Here is a 23789-nt window from a genome sequence, read left to right as displayed (position 1 = left end):
GAGAGGGGGTGGAGTTTGGACAGTTAAAGCAGAGGTTACAGACTGCAGAAATTTACAAATCACCAGCTCATTTGAGCTGCAGGGCCGCGGCAAAAGCATAAAATCACACAGGAAAACATATTTTTAAAAAAATCCTTGTATGCCAGATATAAAGAAGCCTGAATCCGAACAGCGGTGAGCAAGGTGACCAGCCAGTTCTAAGGAAGGAGAAGGTGGTACTGGGTGTGTGCTCTGGGGGCTGCCTTCAATGGGGAGTTCCAGCGGTTTTCTGCAGAGCACTAAATGGAGCAACACACAGCAGGGGGAGGAGGTGGAGATGTGGGAGCGGCAGAAGCTTAATCCTGCGTGAATCCCCTTTTTTGTCAGCCATTTCCAAGCAGTTTTAGCACTAGGTTGTGATCCAGATAATCCTCTGCGCCTGGACTACACCCTCGTGTGAGGTATGGATTTATATAAAACAATTAATAATAACCAAAGGTTAACGCCGCTCAGGATTTATGATCGCAATGTGTTACTGGAGCTGGACGTTGACAATATTTGTGTTATCAAGAATAATGGAGGGGTAATACCGACCCCAGCAACACAAATCTACGAGAACACCACCACATGCATTTTTAAAGAACTGCTCTTTTTGCATATGAGAATGGGAGACATCACAAGTCCTATTCTCTAGTAAGGGTTTACTGTGAAGCGTCTCTGACCACACATCAGAAGCTAGTTCTTCCAATGCCTCCGTTGTTTTAAGTAAATGAGTAGCTGAGTTATATAGATACAAAGATCTCTAGTCTGTGTTAATCTCAACCAGATGTGAGTTAGAGAGAGATGAAATATCCTGGTTTCCCACTCTCGATCATTATCGAGTACCTCGGGTAGAAAAAGTGATAAGGGCAGGATCAGACTCAGCAACCAAACAACTTGTGTATATAATGTGCCTTTCACATAATAATCTACTTAACAGGAGAGTTGCAAAAGAAAACGTGACACCGAGTCACATAAAGTGATTTTAGGGCAGATGACCAAAAGCTTGGTCAAAGATGTAGGTTTTGAGGAGGAAAGAGGGTTAGAGAGGTGGAAAGCTTTAGGGAGGGAACTCTAGAGCTTAGGGACCAGGCAGCTGAAGGCAGGCCACCAATAGTGAAGTGATTAAAGCCAGTGATGCTCAAGAGGCCAGAATTAGGTCAATGCAGATATTTCAGAGGGTCCTGGGGCTGGAGGAGATGACAGAGATAGCAAGGCCATGAAAGGATTTGAAACCAAAGAAGAGAATTTTTAAATTGTACATTGCTTGACCAGGAGCCAATGTAGGTCAGCAAGCACAGAAGTGGAACAGGACTTGTGCGAGTAAGGACACAAGCAGCAGAGTTTTGGATGACCTCAAGCTTATGGAGGTAGAATGTGGGAGGCTGGCCAGGAGTGCATTGGAGTGAAAGAAAATAAAGACTCACATTTATATATAGTACTTTTCAGGATCAGACAGGCATCCCAAAGCACTCTTTAGCTAATGACATACTTTTGAAGGTTAGTCATTGTTGTAGGAAATTTGTGAACCTCAATCTCCCACAAACAGTAATGTGATAACGACCAGATAAGATGTTTTCATCATATTGATTGAGGAATAAATATTGACCAGGACACCAGGGTTAACTCCCCTGCTCTTCTTCAAAGAAGTGCCATAGGATCTTTTACATCCACGTGAGGGGGCAGGCAGGGCATCAGTTTAATGTCTCAACCAAAGGACAACACCTCCAACAGTAAAACTGTTAATATTTGCCATCATTACTTCACTGAACTTGACAGCAACATCGGGAGTCCGCACATGCGCAGCGTAATGGGTAAGCCCAGAAGATACTGTCGATGATTCCATGTTCCTCCAGAGTGTGTTCTGTTGGGGTTCCTCACAGTTTACATCAGTGAATTGAGAAAACTTCCACTTTTATGCTGTTAGTCCCAAGGGAGCAGCACTCCCTTGGTACAGTACTTCACTTAAGTGTCAGCCTTGATTTTTGTGCTCAAGTCCTGAAGTGGGACTTGAATAGTCAAGTCTAATGGTGACAAAGGCTCAGCTGTGATGCTTCTCTCATGATCAGTCTGCCAATACTCATATCAAATAGTCACAGAAGGTGACCAGTCCCCATTGAAATTCACTTTCAGAGAGACAAGGCAAAAGAATAATGGGAAAGAAGGGAAACCAATTTTACAAACTTACTAGAAGCTACAGGAATCTGTGACTCAGTTATTCATTTTTAAAAACACACCATTATCCCAGTTTGATACATTTTGCTACCTCTGATTTGTTATGCTGCTTGTCCAACATCCAATATCGGATGAGTAGAAATTTCCTCTAAACCTTGGGAAGACTGAAGCCATTGTCTTCAGCTCTTGCGACAAATTCCATTCCCTAGCTGCTGACTCCATCCTTTACCTGGTCAACTGTCTGAGGCTGAACCAGACTGTTTGCAACCTTGGTGTCTTACTTGACCCTGAGCTGAGCCTCCAATTCCATATCCTTACCATCACCAAGACTGCCTATTTCTAGCTCTATAATATCTCCCATCTTTATTCTTACCTCAGCTATTCTGTTGATGAAACTCTTATCCAATGCTTTCCTGGCTGGCCTTTCACCTTGTACCGTTTGTAACCTGAGCTCATCCCAACCTCTGCTGCCCATATCCTAACTCACACCAAGTCCTGCTCACCCATCACCCATGTGCTTGCTGACCTCCATTGGCTCCCAGTCTAGCAACACATAGATTTAAAATTTCTAATCCTTCTTCTCAAATCTCTCAATGTCCTCGCTCCCCCCTATCTCTGTAACCTCCTCCAGCCTTACAGCCCACCAAGACATCTGCACTCCTCCAATCCAATTTCATCACTTAACCATTGGTGGACTTGTCCTCAGCTGCCTAGGCCTTAAGTTCTGGAATTCCCTCCCTAAACCTCCCTGCATCTCTACCTCTCTCATCTCCTTTAAGGCATTCCTTAAGATCGCCTCCTTTGATCTAACTATTCTAAAATCCCCTTCAGTACCTAGGTATCAAAATCTGCCGAATGCTCCAGAGAAGCACCTTGAGACATTTTACTATGTTAAAGATGCTATATAAAAGTAGGCTGTTGTTGTTATTGTGGACAAGCTTTTGAAATCTTTAAAAAACAAAGAATCATATTAGAAATAATTCAATATAGAACAAAAATAAAGGATTAATTAAAGTCTCCTTAGGCATCTCTGGCCCACATCCCAGTGGTGAGCTGAACAGCAGCTGCTGGCCAGAGCTTGGGAACCACTTGCGTTATTCCTAAATTTTTGGTTTATTTGTTCCTGAGATGTGGGCATTGCTGGCATGTCCAGCATTTGTTGCCCATCCCTAATTGCCCTTGAAAAGGTGATGGTGAACCGACTTCTTGAACTGCTGCAGTCCATACTCCCACAGTGCTGTTAGGAAGGGGAAGGGAGTTCCAGGATTTTGATCCAGCGACAGTGAAAGAATGATGATATAGTTCCAAGTCAGGATGTGTGTGGCTTGGAAGGGAACTTGAAGGCAGTGGTGTTCCCATACATCTGCTGCCCTTGTCCTTCTAGGTGGTAAAGGTTTCAGGTTTGGATGGTACTATCAATGGAGCCTTGGTGAGTTGCTGGAGTGCATCTAGTAGATGGTGCACACTATTACCCTCCATAGGTGGTGGAGTAAGTGAATGTTTAAGGTGACAAATGGTATGTCGATCAAGCAGGCTGCTTTGTTTAGGATGGCATTGAGCTTCTTGAGTACTGTTGGAGCTGCACTCATCCAGACAATTGGGGAGTATTCCATCAAAATCCTGACTTGTGCCTTGTAGATAGTGGACAGACTTTTGGGAGTCAGGAGTTGAGTTACTTGCTGCAGAATTCCCAGCCTCTGACCTGCTCTTGTAGCCACAGTATTTATATGGCTGGTCAGTTTCTGATCAATGGTAACCCCTAGGATGTTGATGATGGGGGATTCAGCAATGGTAATATTGTTGAATATCAGGGAGCGATGGTTGGATTATCTCTTGTGGAGATGGTAATTGCCCGGCATGATAGTGCGAATGTTATTGTCCAGGCCATGCTGGAAGCAGGCACGGACTGCTTCAGTATCTGAGGAGTCGCGAATGGTGCTGAACATTGTGTGATCATCAGTGACCTTAAGACCCTTCTGACCTTATGATGGAGGGAAGCTCAATGATGAAGCAGCTGAAGATGTTTGGGCCTAGGACACTACCCGCAGAAGAATGGCTGGGGTGACAGTGAAATAAATTAATTATGATTGGGTTAAGATAGAAGCTAAAATATCAAAGCAAACTTGTCAAAAAGTAATTTTAAAAATGCAGAATTTTTAATCATTATGGAGACATTTGTAATTGCACAAATATAAAATTAGCTTTTTAGAGATAGTCCGTGCCAATGCTGCACACAACAGGTCGGCCATCCAGTGCAGAAAACAGATGAATGATCTCATACGTGCCGCCAGGGTAAGGCAACCATCTTATCACTCTCAACTCATTCACTCACAAGGTCATCACACTTTCACTGGCATCTCACTCACTGCCAGCTCAAGGGATATCACTACTCATTCTCACACACACACCCTCACATCTCCATCTTGCCTCATCTCCTCTGCAGACTGCCTCCGCAGCCCTCACCATCTTGAGGCCGCTTGCACAGATCAACATGTGTCCCCACACACACCCTGTGATATCCCCCTTCCCCAAGCAAGCCCTACCCCTGCAGCCATTGAAAAACATTCCCCACCTTACTGCTGGTCTACTAGGTGGAGACCTGCCTGTGAGCCCCCCGTAAAAGTGATGTGGTGCTGCCTGGGAAGCCTGGTGCTGATGACTGCGATTGCTGCCCGGAGTAAGGTTGGCAAACAAACCTCGAAGTCCTGAGCAAGTTGCAGCTCGCCAGGTGCACGTCGCTTACGTACAGTTGTGAAACGCGTCAGCGTTCAATCATGCCGACATGCCTGAATGATCCAGCGTGAGGGATGATTCCGCTGAGCAGGGCTATAATGAGATGCTCAGTTTTGAAATGAGGTTCCTGATGTGCGGCAGTGGGAAACGTGGCCTGCCATTGACGGGTGGAGCAGATGATCGCAAACTGGTTTCACGATGGCATGAAACTGATTTTTGGCAGCCTCGCCATATTGTGTCCCTCCCCACCCGCCATGACACCCGACGCCAATGGGGTTGGAAAATTCCGGCCTTCGTTTCTGATGGCTTTGACTTTGCGAAGGAGGTATTCCTTAGGGGGCTCTGAACACGCTGTATTATTGAGACGGGAATGAGGAGCTTGTGATGAGCCAACAAATGCAAATGGATGATTTCCCCCCCCCCACTCCCTGGCAAGGTATTTTGATCACATCTGTCACTGTCTCAGAGCCTGCACCTGCTGCTATGCCCAATCCACAAGACAGGCTGCCACAGAGCTGGGCCACCTGCTGTACAATGCCCTGCACATAACAACTGGATCAAAGACAGCTCCTCTCATTGAGGCAAAGGGTGCCACCGCATAAAGCTTTCATGCTACAAGATCTTTCCACCATTCTTGCTCCCCTGGCCCTACAAAAATATTTTTTCCACATACCTTCGAGGACCTCCGCTTCTTGGTCAACAGATGCAGCTGGTCAGAGTGTCCACAGTGAATATTTCTGTCCAATATGCCACAAAAATGGTTTTGGGATTCTATCTTACATTATTGAAATCTGACTTGAGTGTATTCACAAGGTTCCTGCCTGAGTGAGCTAAGTCCCTCAACCCCTATTAAACCAGTGGAAGGGAGATGGTGGCAGAAAGCTAGCGCTAAGTAATATTTGGTTTCCACCAGGCAGAAGGAGTTAGTAGTCCCATCAAATAGAACAGGACCATGCTTCACACGTCAAAGCTTCAATTCTCTCCGTGGCAGATGGTGTCGCAGAACAGTTCGGCTGTTACTGGGATGCTTTGTTCCTTTGGACTTTCAAAGCAAACTTGGTGAAAACAACTGGGCTCTGCTGGATAAGCCAATAAGCCATTGTGAACTGCTGAACAGAGAAGATGTCATTGTTCAGTGGGAAACCTGCCAGCTGCTTAGTCACAGATTCAATTCAGCTAAACAAACACAATGTGCCCTCTCAGTATTCTTGCTAATGAATTGTCTGTTGAGAAAAAAAATCAGACAAATCCTCTCGTAGGAGGACACTGTACATCTCTGATAGAAATAAATTATATCTTCCTTTTTATTGTGTAAATCTTCAGATTATTATCCCATTCAATTATATGATTATTGTGGTGAAGTAAAAAATTTGAATTTACTGTGCTCCACAAAGCTTTCCACATGTGTTAGTTATTTTAAAATAATACTAGAGTATTACAATTCTTCACAAAACTGCATACATAATAATGTGAGAAATATAGGGTGAGAAAAGGTCACTTGGCCCATAGACATTGTACAATTTGTTCCATTCTAGAATCTATACAATCCATTTTGCCTCACAAGGAAACTTTCTTTCAAGTTTCTCCATCTAAAATAATACTTAAAATTGGTGTACAGGAAGACGAGAACTAAATGAAACAAGTTGCAAAAAGAAGTTGTCACCATTTTAGAAATAACTGTGATTTAATTACCAAGTTTAAGGAAATAGTAGGTGCAGTGAGAAGCCGCCACCACAAACCAGAACATGATCAAACAGTGAAAAATAAACAGTTATTGTCAGGATTACTGTAGGTGAAGAGCCACAATTCACATCATTGCTTTCAGTGGTATAATGTTTCCAAATTCAACAGCTTAAGAACCCTCCTTACTTAAGACTCATCACACCATATCCTAATTCATTCTATTTTCAGCATCTCAAGACTCTGTGACTATTCCTTCCCTTGGTCCTCACTCCATCCTACAATCATAGGCTTTTATAACACAGTCTATTCTCGATCATCAGTAAAATGACGAAGGGGTCATTAACAATGCTATCAAGCGGCACTTGCTTAGCTATAACCTGCTGACTGACGCTCAGTTTGGGTTCCGCCAGGGTCACTCAGCTCCTGACCTCATTACAGCCTTGGTTCAAACATGGACTAAAGAACTGAGCTCCCGAGGTGAGGTGAGAGTGACCTTGACATCAAGGCCGCATTTGACTGAATGTGGCATCAAGGAGCCCTGGCAAAACTAGAGTCAATGGGAATCAGGGGGAAAACTCTTCGCTGGTTGGAGTCATACCCAGCACAAAGGAAGATGGTTGAGGTTGTTGGAGGTCAGTCATCTCAGCTCCAGGAGATCACTGCAGGAGTTCCTCAGGGTAGTTTCCTCGGCCCAGCCATCTTCAGCTGCATCATCAATGGCCTTCCATCATAAAATCAGAAGTGGGGATGTTCACTGATGATTGCACAATGTTCAGCACCATTTGCAACTCCTCAGATACTGAAGCAGTCTATGTCCAAATGCAACAAGACCTGGACAATACCCTGGCTTGGGCTGACGAGTGACAAGTAACATTCGCGCCACACAAGTGTCAGGCAATGACCATCTCCAATAAGAGAGAATCCAGCCATTGCCCCTTGATGCTCAATGGCATTACCATCACTGAATCACCCACTATCAAGATCCTGGGGGTTACCATTGACCAGAAACTGAACTGCAGTAGCCATATAAATACCTATAAGAGCAGGTCAGAGGCTAGGAATCGTGCGACAAGTAACTCATCTCCTGACTCCCCAAAGTCTGTCCACCATCTAGAAGACACAAGTCAGGAGTGTGATGGAACACTCCCCACTTGCCTGGATGAGTGCAACTCCCACAACACTCAAGAAGCTTGACACCATCCAGGACAAAGCAGCCCGCTTGATTGGCACCACATCCACAAACATTCACTCCCTCCACCACTGACGCACAGTAGCAGCAGTATGTACCATCTACAAGATGCACTGCAGGAATTCACCAAGGCTCCTTCGACAGCACCTTCCAAACCCACGACCACTACCATTTGGAAGGACAAGGGCAGCAGATAGATGGGAACACCACCAGCTGGAAGTTCCCCTCCAGGTCACTCACCATCCTGACTTGGAAATATATCGCCGTTCCTTCACTGTCGCTGGGTCAAAATCCTGGAACTCCCTCCCTAACAGCAGTGGGTGTACCTACACCACATGGACTGCAGCGGTTCAAGAAGGCAGCTCACCACCACCTTCTCAAGGGCAACTAGGGATGGACAATAAATTCTGGCCCAGCCAGCGAATCCCACGTCCCGCGAATTAATTTTTTAAAAATTGGCATCACAATTTTCTGATTAATATGGAGGGTGGGATTTACTCTGAACCTCCCCCTCTCTGCCATCATAACAAGATTTCTGCTGAACTTCTGGTGGCTGAGAAAAGACCCAAGAAAATTCAACCCCATTTTCTTTTCAAACTTGGATGTGTTCTGAGCCACAGGGCTTGGCCTAGCCCCCCTCAAAAGAGCTTTAGTTTTTACTTGGTAACCTCTATCTATATTTATTTTAACCTCATTCAGCACATCTTGACAAATTCGTTGTTAAAGGAATTAATCAATGGAGCATTAAATGGATTTGCTAGAAGCCTGTTATGGAGAAACAATTCTTATTCTCATTTCTAGTTTCGGTCCTGATAATTTGATACTCCTCTTCTTTATTTCACAGTTCATGCTAAATAATCTGATTACATCTACATTATTGCTTTTGGGCATTGAAGTACATTTTCTCCCATTTAATAAATAGGCCAAAAATCGTCTTTTATTGGTTTTCTCAGTATCGCGTAGCAACTTCATTCAGGATACTATGCAGACAAGCTGCTCCCAGTGTCATTCTTCATCAAAGATTCAAAAGAACTGGCTGCAGGAACATCTGGAGAGTGAAAATATAAGATTTTCACAAATAAATCCAATTGAGAATTCTGGAGAGTCGTTAGAATGTGAAACTCACTACCGCAAGGAGCAGCTGAGTTGAATAGCGCAGATACGTCTAAAGGGAAGCAAGATAAGCAAATGAGCAAGAAAGAAGTAGAATAGGGTTAGATGTGAAGGTTAAGAAGGAGGCTCTTGTAAAGCATAAACATCAACAGGGACCAGTTGGGCCAAATGCCTGTTTCCGTGCTGTATGTTCTATGTAAATCTATGTCATTATAAGTATTACGCAGGATGAAAAGTTGGCATGTCAAGAAACGAGCACAACTCCTGTTCCTATCTGTTATCCTTTCAGTTAATCTTCTCCTCATTTCCTTTCCCCCTCCTTGGCTCATTTATTGGGAATGTTTAATCCTAGGATCATCATTTTGAATCCCACGTTGTAATTATTAATTTTTCCTTAATTTTTCAATTATTTTTATTGATTTTTTTTTGTCCCAAAAATTGCCTTTAAAGTAAATGTTAAAATCAATTCTCCGCATTGGAAGTTGAGAATCTCATTTATTGAAATTTCCTGATTATATATTTTCATCATTTACTCAATTGTCAGAAGCATGTCTTACAGAGGGGACAGTTGTTGTATGATAGGTGAACTAAATACGTTGCGAATGGTTAATTTGGGATACATCACGTAACAATGCTTTCTTACTTCAGGTTTTACAGCCTTGGAACACAAAGAATAGTTAGGAGCATATTCCACAATGTAAAATTAAAGAACTGTGCAGCATTTTCCCCAAATTTTATTCTTTCCTTTTTTCTTGTAGACAGTCGTTTCATGCTGAGGTATGGTTTCTATGGACACTGCAGTCTAACTTGCTTTTGACGATTTGTAAATCTAGACTGCAGCCAATCCTGCCTCACCCACAGATACTCCTTTTCCAGCTGAGATTACTCTCAGCATTCAGAACTGGCACTGCAATTCGGCAATCAGAAGTGGCTACCATAATTTATTTTTCTTCTTTTTAGCCAGAAGATTATGGGGATAATTTTAATCTAAACCGCTGGACAGGGGAATCAGGCTGATAAAGGATGGATCGCAATGAAAAGTTAATTTGGGCTGTGTGTTAAATGGATGATGGAATGAAACCCGTGCAGTCACTCAGATTAGGATTAACCCCTATATTGCTCAGGCGTCTGGTTCAAGCAGCCAAAGAGCAAAATTTGGCAGAGATGAACAAACGTCTTAACCTAATTTTTTGCACATTCAGTTGGGGTCCTTTGGAATGAAATTCTCCTCCACTCACTCCACCCTGCCCAACCTGCATTCAATTTTCCTGTATTATCTGTGCCCAAATAACCCCAGGTTCAGAAACCAAATAATATGCCCATGTGACTCCAGCTGTAACCCCTCTAATACCTTAGCTAACTCAGCACAAACATATCCAAATATTCACTCGGTATTACTGAACTTTATTGCTGCAAAAAGAGACATGCTGTTGAAGCTCTTTGTCTTGCACTCATCAAGATGTTACAAGAATGCCAAACTACAAAGGGAGCAACAATTTATACTGCATGAGAAAAAGGGTGCTGATTGGTTAGTAAGTTGACCCTGATTGGTTGAGGCGTTGCCATGGAGACTGAACCAGGGAATTATTGTCCCCCACACTTTTGTTTAATTCAAATAAGGTGCAAAGCCTTTTCCCTTCGGAGGACAGGTCCCTGCATATGAATGTATGTAGCTTCCCATCCTGTTGCCTGTTAGCCTGCCAGTCCAGACTTCTACAGTGGAATAATGCAGAATGAAGGCATCATGACTGCTGCCAGGATACCAGGCATTGATCTGCATGACACGCTGCATATGTTCGCATGCCAGCTGGATGTTGAGGGAGTGGAATCAATTGCCGGAATTAGCATGTGACATATCTGCAACATGGCCTGTGTGCTGTCAATGGCACCCTGCACCACGAGGAATGCTGCAATTGTTGTGTGGCCACATACCCACTCAGGCTGCTTTTCTTTGGCAAGAGAAAATACAAATCTATTCAGCTCTCTTGGAATATAGAGCCTCGGTGACCTCCCTGACTCGAGTGGTTGGTGACCTGAGAGATGCTGCAAATTTCATCTACTCCAGCCTGGAAGGAGCCAGATACATAAAAATTCATGGCAATGCTGTATTTGCCCTTCTCTGAGGCTGCAGGTGTGGCTGCAGCAGGTGACAGATTTCAATGAGGACACCCTTAGTGAAGCGGAGACGTCAGAAATACTGATCCTGACTGAGGTTCAGGTAGGAGAATTGGAAGGATATGGCCTCCTGCTAAGAATCCTTCTTCCCCTCCTCCCCCATCTTCCAGTAGCTTTTTCTGCTCTGCGTCACCTCTACTCATTCTCCCTATTGTGCTGTAGTCCAAGGTGGATGAAAACTGCTGCACCCATGTCTGAGGGCAAGTGGTTTGTGCAGAATTCTTGAAGTCTGGGCAAAGTCCTTCAGCAACTGATACACCACTCCCAGTAGACTTCAGCAACAATTCTGGAAGCCATCGAACACTTTAATCAGCAACTAATCTGAAAGTAATTGATGACTTCTTTAAATAATACTGTTAGGGTCCTTCCTGCTGCTGAACACATGTTCAGCTGTGTGAGGTTAAGAGAGGGAATTAGTTATAGAGTTGAGCTCCATAATTGCAGAGCTGGCATCAAAAAAGCATTACATGCTGATCACGAGATGCCCACTCTGCATAATTCTGGCAGATGCTCCCTACAGGTGTACTAACACCCTCTCCAAAATGGTGTGTTGTGTGGCTAGCCCCAGAACTTTGCATGCACACCACAAATACCACTTTGGCAGCAAAGCAGCACTCATAGTGCCAAGAAACCAGGCACCGTAGAGCCAAATTCTGCAACCAGTGTCTTCTTATCTCCCCCATGATTCTTAATTATCTTGAACCTGTGCCCTCTGGTTACTGAAGCTCCGTGACAGTAGAAATAGTTTCTCTTTAGTTACTCCATTAAAACACTTCATAAGAACATAGAAAGTAGAAGAAGAAGGCCATACTGCCCCTTGAGCCTGCTCTGCTATTTAATAAGATCATGGCTGATCTACCTCAACTCCACTTTCCTGCTGCATCCTCACCTTGCATAATTCTCTTATGGTCCAAAAATATCCATAATTCTGAACACCTCACTTAAATCTCCCTTTAACCTTCTCTGTTCTAAGGAGAATAATCCCAGTTTCTTTAATCTGCCTAAAAACTGAACTCCCTCAAACAAGTAAAATTAACTGAGAAACCAATTTTGCAACATTACAAATTTGCAAAAGGGAATCGAAATTTGTGACATGACACCTACACAACTCTGACCCTGGCTGAAAGAGGACCTTTAAAGAATCGGCAATATAGCAAAGGACCCCAATTAGAAATTTGCAACCAAGTAAATTCACATTTTTTACTTCACCACAATAATCATATCATTGAATGGGATAATAATCTGAAGATTTACACAATAAAAAAGTCACCTTTGCAGTGAGCAGGGGCTTGGTATAAATGGTTCAGTAGTCTGATCACAATCACTGACATGTGCCTGCAAATACTGATTATAACTTTCACAATCAAAGCCAAACAACGGCAACCCATTTCTTGATTTATGGAACGCTATATGTAACAGTGGGGCACTAATCAAGTTGAGGAAATTATTCCCAGCCCCTGAAATGTGTCACTGTGAAAATGACGAGCGGCTGCATTGAAATTAAAATACTGCAGCAGCAGAATGTGAGAAAGGCGTGGGGGGGAGGGTGGATTGTGTTGCTGCTGTCGCGACCTCTTTATGTAAAACGATTCAAGTGTGGGGACCGACTGTGAACCGAGATCTGTAATTACATTCTCCTTAAAGAAAGAATCCAATTTCCTCACAGTGATTCCACCTCCTTTCAGATAAAACAGACAGGAACACTAGGATAAGATTATCGCAAAATCCTTTGACCATGATGTCCATTATGTGCAGCATGAATTCTAACATTTTGTTGAATTGTAATCAGAGGGTATGATCACTGAAATCAGCTGAAGGAAAGATATTTGCAGGGATTTAAATTCTGTGGATTGTTTTCCTCCACAGAAATTGCAAAACTAAAGTGGTCGGTTTGGAAGAAGATTTGCACTTGCATTGCATGGTCCAGTTTTGGGACCCTCCATTTTACTACACAATGATGCTAAAGACTACCTACTTAATCTGCATCCACTTTAGATCTCCTGACGGGCTTGGGGCCCCATGAGATTACACAGATTTTGCGGTGATACCTCCAGCTCTGCTGCTGCAGCAGTACTTGTTAATATTAGGACCTGCATATTATACTGATTAAAAGTGGAGCAACCACCAAAACACATGAAAGGAGATATTTTCCCCATCCTTCCCAACAGTACCACATTGGTGGAGGTGCAGGACACTAGGCAACCACTAGGTCAGGATCAGAGAAAAGAACACTCAAAGCATTCATGTACTACAATGAACTTTGACATCAATGGTTTGTAAACGCCTCCATACAACACAATTAATAAAATTGCTCAGTGGTGGCTTAGCAATGGTGCTAGTGTTAAAGCACTGGCTCTCTTTTTGCCCCATTAAAATAAATAATATATAAACAGTCACCCTATCTTAAGTGAGGCAAGGCACTCATAATAACTTTAACTACAATTCCACTTCTTGAAAAACACTATCAGTTATTCGCAGTGGAAAATAAACATCCCTTTGAAGGAGCACTATCTTCATGAAAAACTGTTTGGAAATCCTTTCTCCGATTGCTTACAAAAGCAAGTCATGATTCATGTCATTGTGAATGATGTCATGATAAAAATGACACAGGTCGCTTCTCTCTCTCCCCAAGGTTTGCAATATATGTTTTTACAAAGACACTGCCTCTTTAATTATCAGTAGATTGTGTTTAGCTTCCTTCCTAAATGTTCTGGAACAAAGAAGGAGATACTGAATGTCAGTATGCCAGAAGGGCATAGAAACAGACATTTGCATATCTATCCCACACTGTTCAATGACACATTGCTCTGCATAAATAAATGTTACCTACCACAGCACAGTGGGTAGCTATTTGTGTCTCACCCTACCCACATCAATAGCAATGCTGAGGTTCCACCCAAAGACTCTATTGAGGTCAGCCCACAATATCAGCAAGGTCAATGCAGACCAATAGGCTTTATTAATTATCAGCGGTAAGTCCCTCCCTCCCTCACCCCAGCTCCCAAGTCCAACTCGCTGTAAGCTTTGATACAGCTAACGGCTGCAGCTGGAAGAGTTAGCTTTTGTTTTAACATCTCATTTCAATTAAAAAGGGCATCAAAAGGCAATCCACAGACAATGAGACAATGCCTGCCAGCTCAAGACGCCAGTGTGCTTTGTACAATGGGGTGAACAAGTGGCCATTACCCCATGCTGGCTAAAAATAATGGGATTTTCACAAACCCCATTGAGAGTAAATTCCTTACATTTTTTACCAGTTATATTGCACAACCGTGTAGCTATTTTTAAGGTTATTTTTAGTACTGCTACACCTTTTTTCCTTTAGACACAAATTTAACTAAACAGAAATGAGCAGTCTCTAAGCCTCTTTGATCAAAGTTTGATCACCGACAGTTTTGCGTAACACGCAGAGTGTGCACTCACTTTCTTGTCAACCTCCTTTCTAGAACATTCCTTTTACAAATGTCAGTTTTTAAAGTGAGGCTGTTGAGCCCTTTGATTGTTTTTTAATGCCAAGATGGTAATACACAGGGCACAGATAAATAATCAGACATATTGGAAATTTCTCAATGCAAAGAATTTTCCATCCAATTAAGCGCTAACCACCCATTTCATGTATTTATACAGAGCAGCTAACTGACAGTTGGAAAGAGGTAAAGAGAGAAGTCAGCAATCTGAAATGAAAAGTAGGAAACACACAGCAAGGCAGTCAGTGCCTGATAGAGAAAGCAAAAACAGAATTACCTGGAAAAACTCAGCAGGTCTGGCAGCATCGGCGGAGAAGAAAAGAGTTGACGTTTCGAGTCCTCATGACCCTTCAACAGAACTGAGTAATATTAGGAGAGGGGTGAAATATAAGCTGGTTTAAGGTGGGGGGGTGGGGGCTTCGAAGAATAAAATGAAACTGGGGGCACGCGCAGCTTTGAAAAAGGGTGCGGCGGTGCTGCTGGAGGGAGAGGTCGAGTGTGTTCATATGGCGGTGCATGGCACTGAGTGTGGATCTCAGAATGCGATGGGAACAGCAGTCCGAGAAACGTTTTATGTCCCGGAGATACCTGTAATCCTGGATGGGTTCGAAACAAGAGGGATGGAATTTCAGTTGAAATCCATGTGGGGTAAGTCGGAGACGGAGACAGTCACTGAGAAAGGAAATATGGCTGTGAAAGCGGGTTTTAGTAAACACCTTGTCAAACACCAGGAGAGAAATGGAAAGCAATGAAGGTAAACAAGGCAGAAGAGAGATACGGAAATCCTGTCAGAGAGCAGAGCAGTACTTCTTCAAGGTAGGCATTCCTTGAAGAGGAGTGGCAGTCAATTAAACACAGAGATAAAAACAAAAAACTGCGGATGCTGGAAATCCAAAACAAAAACAGAATTACCTGGAAAAGCTCAACAGGTCTGGCAGCATCGGCGGAGAAGAAAAGAGTTGACGTTTCGAGTCCTCATGACCCTTCAACAGAACTGAGTAATATTAGGAGAGGGGTGAAATATAAGCTGGTTGATTATCACTTGAGTTTTGAAAATGCATCCTGAAAAATCAACCCATTTTTCAGGTACTGGCTGACTGTGTTATTCTAGAATTTGGTATGTTTGCACAATATTTCTGAAATTTGTTGATTAATTATCTTCACCTCCCTCATCTCCTTACACAGGTCCCTTTTTCTGGGTGGTAAAGGGGAATTTGGGTGGAAATTAATTGAACATTTGCCTCCTATAGAGGTACCATTCCCAAATATATTTTGTAGACAATTGTTTTAGTTGATTCCTTCCCAGCCTCATTGTTAAATGGAGACTCTTTAAATAAAACCTTTGAAAGAAGATGGGTGCTTAGCCATAGCACCAGGTGAAAGCCCAGCTGCTTATTGTCAATTGAGGGTTAAAGCACTCATTAAAATTTAATGAGTTTGTGGAATTATCAATTGTGACTGCTACTCGTGGAAGCATGAATGTATCTCGCCACTGCCTGCCTATTCTCATGCTAATCCCTACTTCCTTTCAATGGCTCCTCATACAGCTTTGATCAGATAATGGTGTTTTTGTTGTTGTTGTTAATTGCCTATTCCTCTCTCATTTCAGCCTCATGTACACTTCATTATTCTTTCCTGTCTCTTCAATTTAATTGTGCACCAAGCAACATAAAACCGAGCAAAAATGTAAGTTTCAAAAATCATCTTTCTGCCTATTTAGTGATTAGCATTTCATAAGAATTTTAAAATTAGCCTTTCAATCAATGACTGAAAGTCGCCTGAACCTTCTCATTATTATGCAGCCTCCAGAAATGGATTCATTCTGGCTATTGTCAACCTCTGCTGGCTGGGGTCTGCGGCAGCTGTTTGTAACTCTACCCATGTAGTATCCATTTACCATGTACTAGACATAAGGCATGACCTCTGCTATCTGTGCTAGTGCCATTTTCCAACAAAATATATGTTTTTTTTTCCAGAGGGGGTTGGGCCTCACCTTAGTCTCCATCTAAAACAGGAGATGAACCGATAAACTTTTCATAGTTAATTGAGTGATGCTCAGTGGTGCAGACCATGGAGCTAGCTGCTTCAGATATTAATGCTCAACACTGATTATTCATCCAGTTGGATGACTGCCAACCACAGCCCTGCCTCACTCCATCCTCTGACATCTCATGTATGATGCCAACCCTACAGGATTGTGTTGGAGTCTCCATGAATTCAATTTTAATCTTCTGGATATTGCTGCAAACAGCCCAGAAGAGAGATCATAGGGGCATTAAAAATTGTGTGTTATTTATTGTTCGTGTACATCTAAGATGAAAATATTGCAGATAAGAAAAAATGCCTGTTTGGCTGTGGGAGGTCATGTGATGGCACCTCTAGAAATATGTCCATATATTCCAATCAGAATTGGCAGCCCCAGTGGCAGTGTAAACTAAACAAAAGAAACGTATGGAAGAGACCTGTATATAAATAGCACTATATCACATTTCAGAAACATATCCTCATACAATGATTTAATTTAAAACGTGGCTGTTGTGTCGGTAAATGCAGCAGCTATTTTGCAAAAGCATCAGTAAAATTAATGACCAATTAGTTTGGTTTTTGATGGTAACATAAAAGCAAAATACTATGGATACTGGAAATCTGAAATCAAAACAGGTCATCTACCTGAAACGTCAACTCTTGTTTTTCCCTCTCCACAATGTTGCCAGACCTGCATTTTTGGTTTTTATGATTGTTTTTAGTGGTGTTGGCTGGAGGAGGAATGTTAATCAGGACACCAGGAGAACACTCTGCTCTCTTTCAAATTGTGCCATAGGATCTTCAATATTTGCCTGATTCTCTGGAATCAGCAGACAAAACCTCAGTTTAACATTTCACCCAAATGATTGCACCTCTGACGCTGTAGTACTTCCGCAGTGGCAGCTGAGATTATGTGCTCTAGGTCATGAGCGCAGTTTGAACCCACAATGTTCTGACTCAGAGGCAAGCATGTCACCCACTGAGCCAGAATGACTCATGTAGTTAGAGGGCCAAGGACCATAGAACAGGATACCAACAGGAGAGAAGACCAGATAAACAAGGAAGCAGTGGCTGGATGATGTCAAATTTGGGATTTAAAAGCCTGTAGTTAGTAGATGGAAGGGAGGTTACGTATCTTAAACTTTTGAGATCCTGAAATAGAATGACTTACAGCTGCAGCTATTGAAGAATTTCAGATGAGCAGCTCTCTTCATTTATCAGAACAACAATAAACGACTTTCACTTATGTAGCACATTTAACAGAGCAAAACATTCAAAGGTGCTTCACAAGAATGTTATCAAACAATACTCGACAGCAAGACGCGTAAAGAACATTAAGAGTGACAAAGGCTTGACCATAGAGCTGGGTTTTAGGGACTGTCTTAAAGGAGAAGAGAGTGATTGAGAGGCAGAGAGCTTTAAGGAGGGAATTCCATTGCTGAGGGCGTTGGTAGCTGAAGACACAACCACTAATTAGAGAAATTAAGGGAAATTGGGGATGCGCAAAAGGCTAGAATTGGAGGAGCACAGAGATCTCAGAGGCCTGCAGAACTACAGATGTTTACAGAGATAGGAAGGGATGAGGCCATTAATGGACTTGGGGTGGAATTTTCCACTCTGGAGACTTAAGTGTGGTGGCGGGTGTGAAAAGTGGAGCATTTCCCGCCAACCGGCATGGCAGGTTTCCGCGCCAGTTTCTCCACTTTTCAGCTCATTATATATGTATGAACATGAAGCATGTCGTATCTTGTGGCAGGGCTGGCTGGGATTTGTCCATCCCCCTCATGATCTCATTGGCTCATATATCCAGGCGCCATATTTAAACCACACCCGTGCACATCATTCACTCTCTGCAGCCCTGGACTGGTCGTGGCGAGCAATGTCCCCAAAAGGTAAGAAGTCAACTGTTCTCAAGTTCAGCGACAATGAGCTGGTATACTTCTGTACGCTGCGGAGGCACACCAGGACATTCTTTATCCCTGTGATGGCAGAAGGAGGTCCACCAACCTCACCATGCCAGCTTGGGATCAGATTGCCAGGGCAGTCAGTGCCAATACTCCTCAGAGGAGGACCACCATCCAGTGCAGGAAGAGGAGGAATGATCTCACCCATTCCGTCAGGGTAAGTTAACCTTCTCCTAACTGTCAGCTCACACTCTCACAAGGCCATTAGGCATTCACAGGGTCACAGTCCATAGGGATCTCACACACTACCAGCACAAGGGACATCACCACTGACTCTCTCAAACACACTTCGACACCTTCATCTCTGCTCACATCCTGTGCAGCTCCCATCCTTAGTCCTTACACAGGTCCACTTAGCACAGACATCTGCCTTGGCATCTGTCCTGCTCACAGTCTGTCCACTTGTCTTTATGCAGGACAAGATCGCCCACAACAACAGGGAAAGATCCCAGACTGGAGGGGAGATGCATGAGCTCAGAGCTCTCACCCAGTATGAACAGCGTGTAGCAGAGCTGGTCAGCAAGGGTCAGGACTGTGCCTGCACTAAGGGTGAGACCAGTGTCTCCCAAGCCAGTGAGGACCCATCAACAGCTCATCGGTCACCCAGCAAAACTGTGAGTGCTTTGTTATGTTGGTGACTATGCAGCCAGTCACTAATTATCTCTTGTCTCTTTAACAGGCACCAGCAGGAAAAGGATGAGGCCCACCTGCAGCCAGCCCAATGGCCCCAGACCCCACGGTGCCTCGGATGAGGATCCTAAGGGCCCACTAGATGTAGAGCCCGTCACACCCGCACCCTCCACCAGCACAGAGACACACACCTCGGTGGAACCTAGTTCTGGAGCAGGCTCAGGGACACCATCTGGTGAGCACAGCACAGATGTGGGTCCACAGCAGGCGGAGGCAGGGACATCCAAGGTCACCGACACTCGGAGAGCTGCTGAAGACCAGGCTCCTGCTAAGTCTGAGTCAGATGACGAGCCCCTGGGCTCAGCCTTCACTCAGATGTTGGAGCTGCAAAAACAGGCATGGGAACATCAGGTAGGGTTGTCACATGCCATCACCAGAACGCAGTGGGCAATGGAGGAGTCTGTCCACGTTCAGTCTGATATCACTGTGCCAATATGCAGTGCACCGAGATCAACACTGGCTGGATGGTGACCGCCATACAGACCTTTGTCCAGGACATTGTGCCTGATCTGTGCCAGGACCTGTACTCCATTGCTCTAGCCATAGTTGGGATCATCAGTGGCTAAACAAGAAGCGGGTGGGGCACCTCCCTGTCTTGACCTCACTCCAGATGCCCCTGTCCTCAAGGAGTCAGGGAGGGGCCCTTGGGCACCCATAGGGAGGAGGATCATCAGCTGGACACCCTGGGACTATCCACCCAGGTGACTGAGAGTGTCCAGCCGGTCCCAATCTCCTTTGCCTGTGACCCCATCAGCTGCAGCTCCACTTGCCCCACAGCAGGAGATGCAAATTAGGCCAGGCTGTCCAGAGGATTCCCGCCAAGGTCATCACAGGCAACAGGTCGTAGCAGGCTGCTGCCACCTCTGCTGTGGATGTCGGGGATGCACCAAGACATAGGGGTGGGGTATGGAAAGTTAAGAAATACTAAGAGCACAAAGATAGCATGGGTGTCCACGATCTGTATATAATGTGCACAAATGTAAATAGATTTTGACTCATTCCACTTCTCATGTTGTGTATGCCTCATCTATCTGATGCTCCATGGTCAGTCAAGTGTCACAGATGCCCCCATTCCTCCCAGATGTCCCACCCTCTGCCTCCACTCTGTGGGGTCTAGAACCGTCTCATTACAGTGCCTGACTGGTCTCTGCACAGTATCAACATGAGTGAAGTGTCTTTCTCTAAGAAAGTTGCAGTTGGCCAAGGCACCTCAGAGACCCACCTCTGACAGGTGTTGCCTCTTGAGTTAAGAACCCGGAGGCTGCTTTAGTCCCCGATGCTTCTGCAGTGAACAGTGCTCAATGTGGATCTTAGAGGATTGAATGGTGACGCGCATGGAGCTGGTGCATCTTTCATTGGCCTCCATGTACTTTCCATCAGCCTTGTATATGTTTTACATATGAATCCAAACTCAGAGCTCTTATGCACTCCTGTCTGCCTGCAGCCTTATCTCATGTCCATGTTTACATCTGAACATCACCCCAACATTAGTCCCCACCTTCCCACCTCCATGATTTAGAGCTATGAACCTCGGTGACAAATAGTAAGCCTTGCGATTCCTGCTAGATGGTTAAAACTGTGCAACTTAGGATTGTGTGCAGAGGCCCCAGGTCCCTGACTTGGACACAGGAGGATGCAGCACTGGGCCAGAAGGTCTGGCTAGTGTCTTGTCACATTAACCCTCTGCCAGCTCTGAGATGGTCAGTCGACATGGTAATGTGTGCCTTACCATCGCATCGGTGTGCCTGGGTTCCGTGTGCATTTGTCAAACTTTTGGAATGAAAATGTGGAGGTCTCAAATGGAATCAGAGCGAGTCTCCGAGATATCTGATGTATGCTCTTTATTACCAATGATTGGGGTCCTTAAGGCTCAGATGGAGTGTCAGCATTTTCCTTTGTGTCCATACATGCCACGGCTAGGCAGCACGGGACACTGGGAGACTCCAAACGGAGGCATGGTCATGGTGCTTGACAGACATTAGACTTTGCTGCTCCTGAAGGATTCATTGGCACTGAATGGTGAGCTGAAGTGCAGCCTCACATCCATTACTGAGAGTTACAGATGACTGTGTCCTGAAGATAGATCTAGTGCTGGGGACTGAGTATGATGATGAGGCCTGAACACTTGTCTCATCTGAACGATTGCCTATGCAGACAAACCGCAGTGCGGATTCAGAATCAACCTCACACATGAAAGTTGAAGGCTCACCACTGAATGATGATTGTCCTCCTTGAGGCTCCTTGCCAGACTGCAGGCGTACTGCCACAAGAGCACTGAGGATTGCAGTGCTGTTGCTGCCTCTTGAAGATTTTTGTAGGCAGTGGAATGCTGGTAAGATGTTTGAAGAGGCCACAGCATCTCAGCTCTGCTTACAAAACGCTCTGTAGCAGTAATCACCCCATTACAGAAATGACACATGCCCCCGAGGCTGCCATACCTTCCAAGGATGATGACATCATGACACAAGATTGTCACTCCTCATTCAGAGGATGTGCTGAGTTGATGTGATTAGGATCACAACCAAGGTGGTAAGGTGGATCCAGCATGGAGGACACTAATTAAAGAGGCTTGTATGAGCTAGTCGTCATCATCCTCCTGGAACCTGGTGGATCTTAGCATGTCACATGCACACCTGCCTCGTCTGGCCTGTGCTATGTCCTCTTCCTCTGGAGCCTCAGCTCCTTCACCCTCATCGAGCTCAGCCCTCTCGACATCCTTATCATTGGAGGAGATGTACAGCTCCTCCATCTCTCCATCTGGCAAGACATTCCCCCTTTGGTACGGCAGGATGTGTAGAGTGCAGAAAGTCACGATGATGTGTGAGGCCCTCTGTGGAGAGTACTGGAGAGCGCTGCCTGACAAGTCCAGACATCTGAAATGCACCTTCAGCACGCCAATGGTCTGCTCAGTCAATGAGTGTGTTGCAGAATGAGCTCATTCTACCGCTCCTCTGAGGCACGTTGTGGCCGACAAACGGGTGTCATCAACCACATTCTTTGCGGGCAGCCTTTGTCACCAAGGAGACAACCCTGGATGCACTGAGGGCCCTCGAGATCTGTGGCATCTATGAGTGACTCAAGATGTAGGAGTCTTGGGAATTTGTAGGATATCTCACACATGCCTGCATTATCCGCTTCTGGCGGTTGCAGACCAGCTACACATTGAGAAAGTGGAACACTGTCCTGTTGATGAATTGTGCTGGCTGTTCCCAGGGAGTTCCTAAAGCCACATGTGTGCAGTCGATGGCATCCTGCACCTGTGGGAATCCGAGGATCACCGAAAATCCCACTGCTCTGGCAGCCTGGCTGTGTTCATCCAGGGAAAACTGGACATAATTGTGCGCTTTGCCAATTAGGGCATCGGTAACCTCTCAAATGCATTTGTGAGCAGATGCTTGAGAAATCCCGCACAGGTCCCCAGTGGAGCCCTGAAACGAGCCACTGGTGAAGAAGTTCAGAACGACGGTCACGTTTAGAGCCACTAACAATGGATGGCTTTCCAGTCCCTGTGGCATCAGCTCCTTTTGGAGAATGCAGCAGATGTGAGCCACCACATCCCTAGACATGCAAAGACATCTACGGCAATGTCTCTCGCTCATCTGGAGGTATGAGAGGCATCTTCTGTACACCCTTGGTCTTGCCAGATGCCTCCGCTCAGCTGCTCTGTCAGCCTCAGCTTCTGGGTCTTGAGGGGGCCCCACTGGCCCTTGTTCCTCAGGGTGAGGCTCTTCCCTTAGGCCAGCCTGGTGGCAAAAGGCCCTTTTTAGTTGCCTGATTGCCAGAATGAACACAGCATTGCCTGCTCCACCCATGAGGCACTCATGCTCATCTCTGCAGAAACATTGAACAGGAACATGAATGAACAGAAGCCTGCAATAGTCACCTTCCTGTCACTAACTAGTGAGTCATTGTGGAGCCTGTGGGTCACTTTCATCCCAGACATTACACCCCCCATTAGTCCCTTGGAACACTATTACAGGCTTCTGGATCACTGGTAGGGCACCTACCATCCCAACCACCCCCGCTTGGATCTGGCTGAGTTCTGCTGGGCGAGGGAAGCCTCAGTCAGGGCACTGTCAGATTGTATCCTTAGGATGGCACGATAGCCTCAACTTGCACTCATGTTAAGAGAGTATTGTGAGGGAGGGGCTTTCAAAATCTTAAACTGCCAGCTGCAAAGTTTAGAGGTCTTGGGGCTATTAGGCATATGCATTTTGGCCTGTGGCCCATTTTCCATTGGTTCCTTCTGACACTCGGGATTTCCCACAAGAGGGACAAAGGGTCTTTGGAAGCCAATCCTACAAGGGCCCCAATCAGTTTTATACTCTCACAAGAAAGTGCAAAATGAGCTAAGGCGCCACATTCCCTAAATTAGCTTTTGCCTGTTTCTAACACGTCTCAGCTGTGCCTTCCTCTCTATTTGGTTAAGTGGAATTTAGTTGGTCCCCCTTCAATCGGCCCACAAGTGCAGTAGTTGACTCCTCACACAAGCCCTGAGAGTCGTCTCCTGGCAATGTTTTTCCTAATTTGGATTTCAATTGCGTCATTGGATCAGCT

At 44.8% G+C, this 23789-nt stretch overlaps 1 protein-coding gene and 1 long non-coding RNA gene across 5 annotated transcripts in view; one reads left to right on the top strand and one right to left on the bottom strand.

The window, feature by feature from the left end:
* trim2a (tripartite motif containing 2a) overlaps positions 1-23789 on the bottom strand; it is a 179660-nt gene that overhangs the window by 115592 nt on the left and 40279 nt on the right. The window lies entirely within an intron of this gene.
* LOC144680535 (uncharacterized) lies at positions 61-8736 on the top strand. The gene is made up of 2 exons (XR_013576574.1): positions 61-440; positions 8643-8736. It is a non-coding gene; the product is annotated as an uncharacterized LOC144680535 (long non-coding RNA).

Source organism: Cetorhinus maximus, chromosome 1 (genome assembly GCF_964194155.1).
Source record: "Cetorhinus maximus chromosome 1, sCetMax3.hap1.1, whole genome shotgun sequence".
Classification (NCBI taxonomy): Eukaryota; Metazoa; Chordata; class Chondrichthyes; order Lamniformes; family Cetorhinidae; genus Cetorhinus; species Cetorhinus maximus.
The sequence above is the reverse complement of the archived record's forward strand: the minus strand, read 5'-3'. Positions and strand labels throughout refer to the sequence as shown.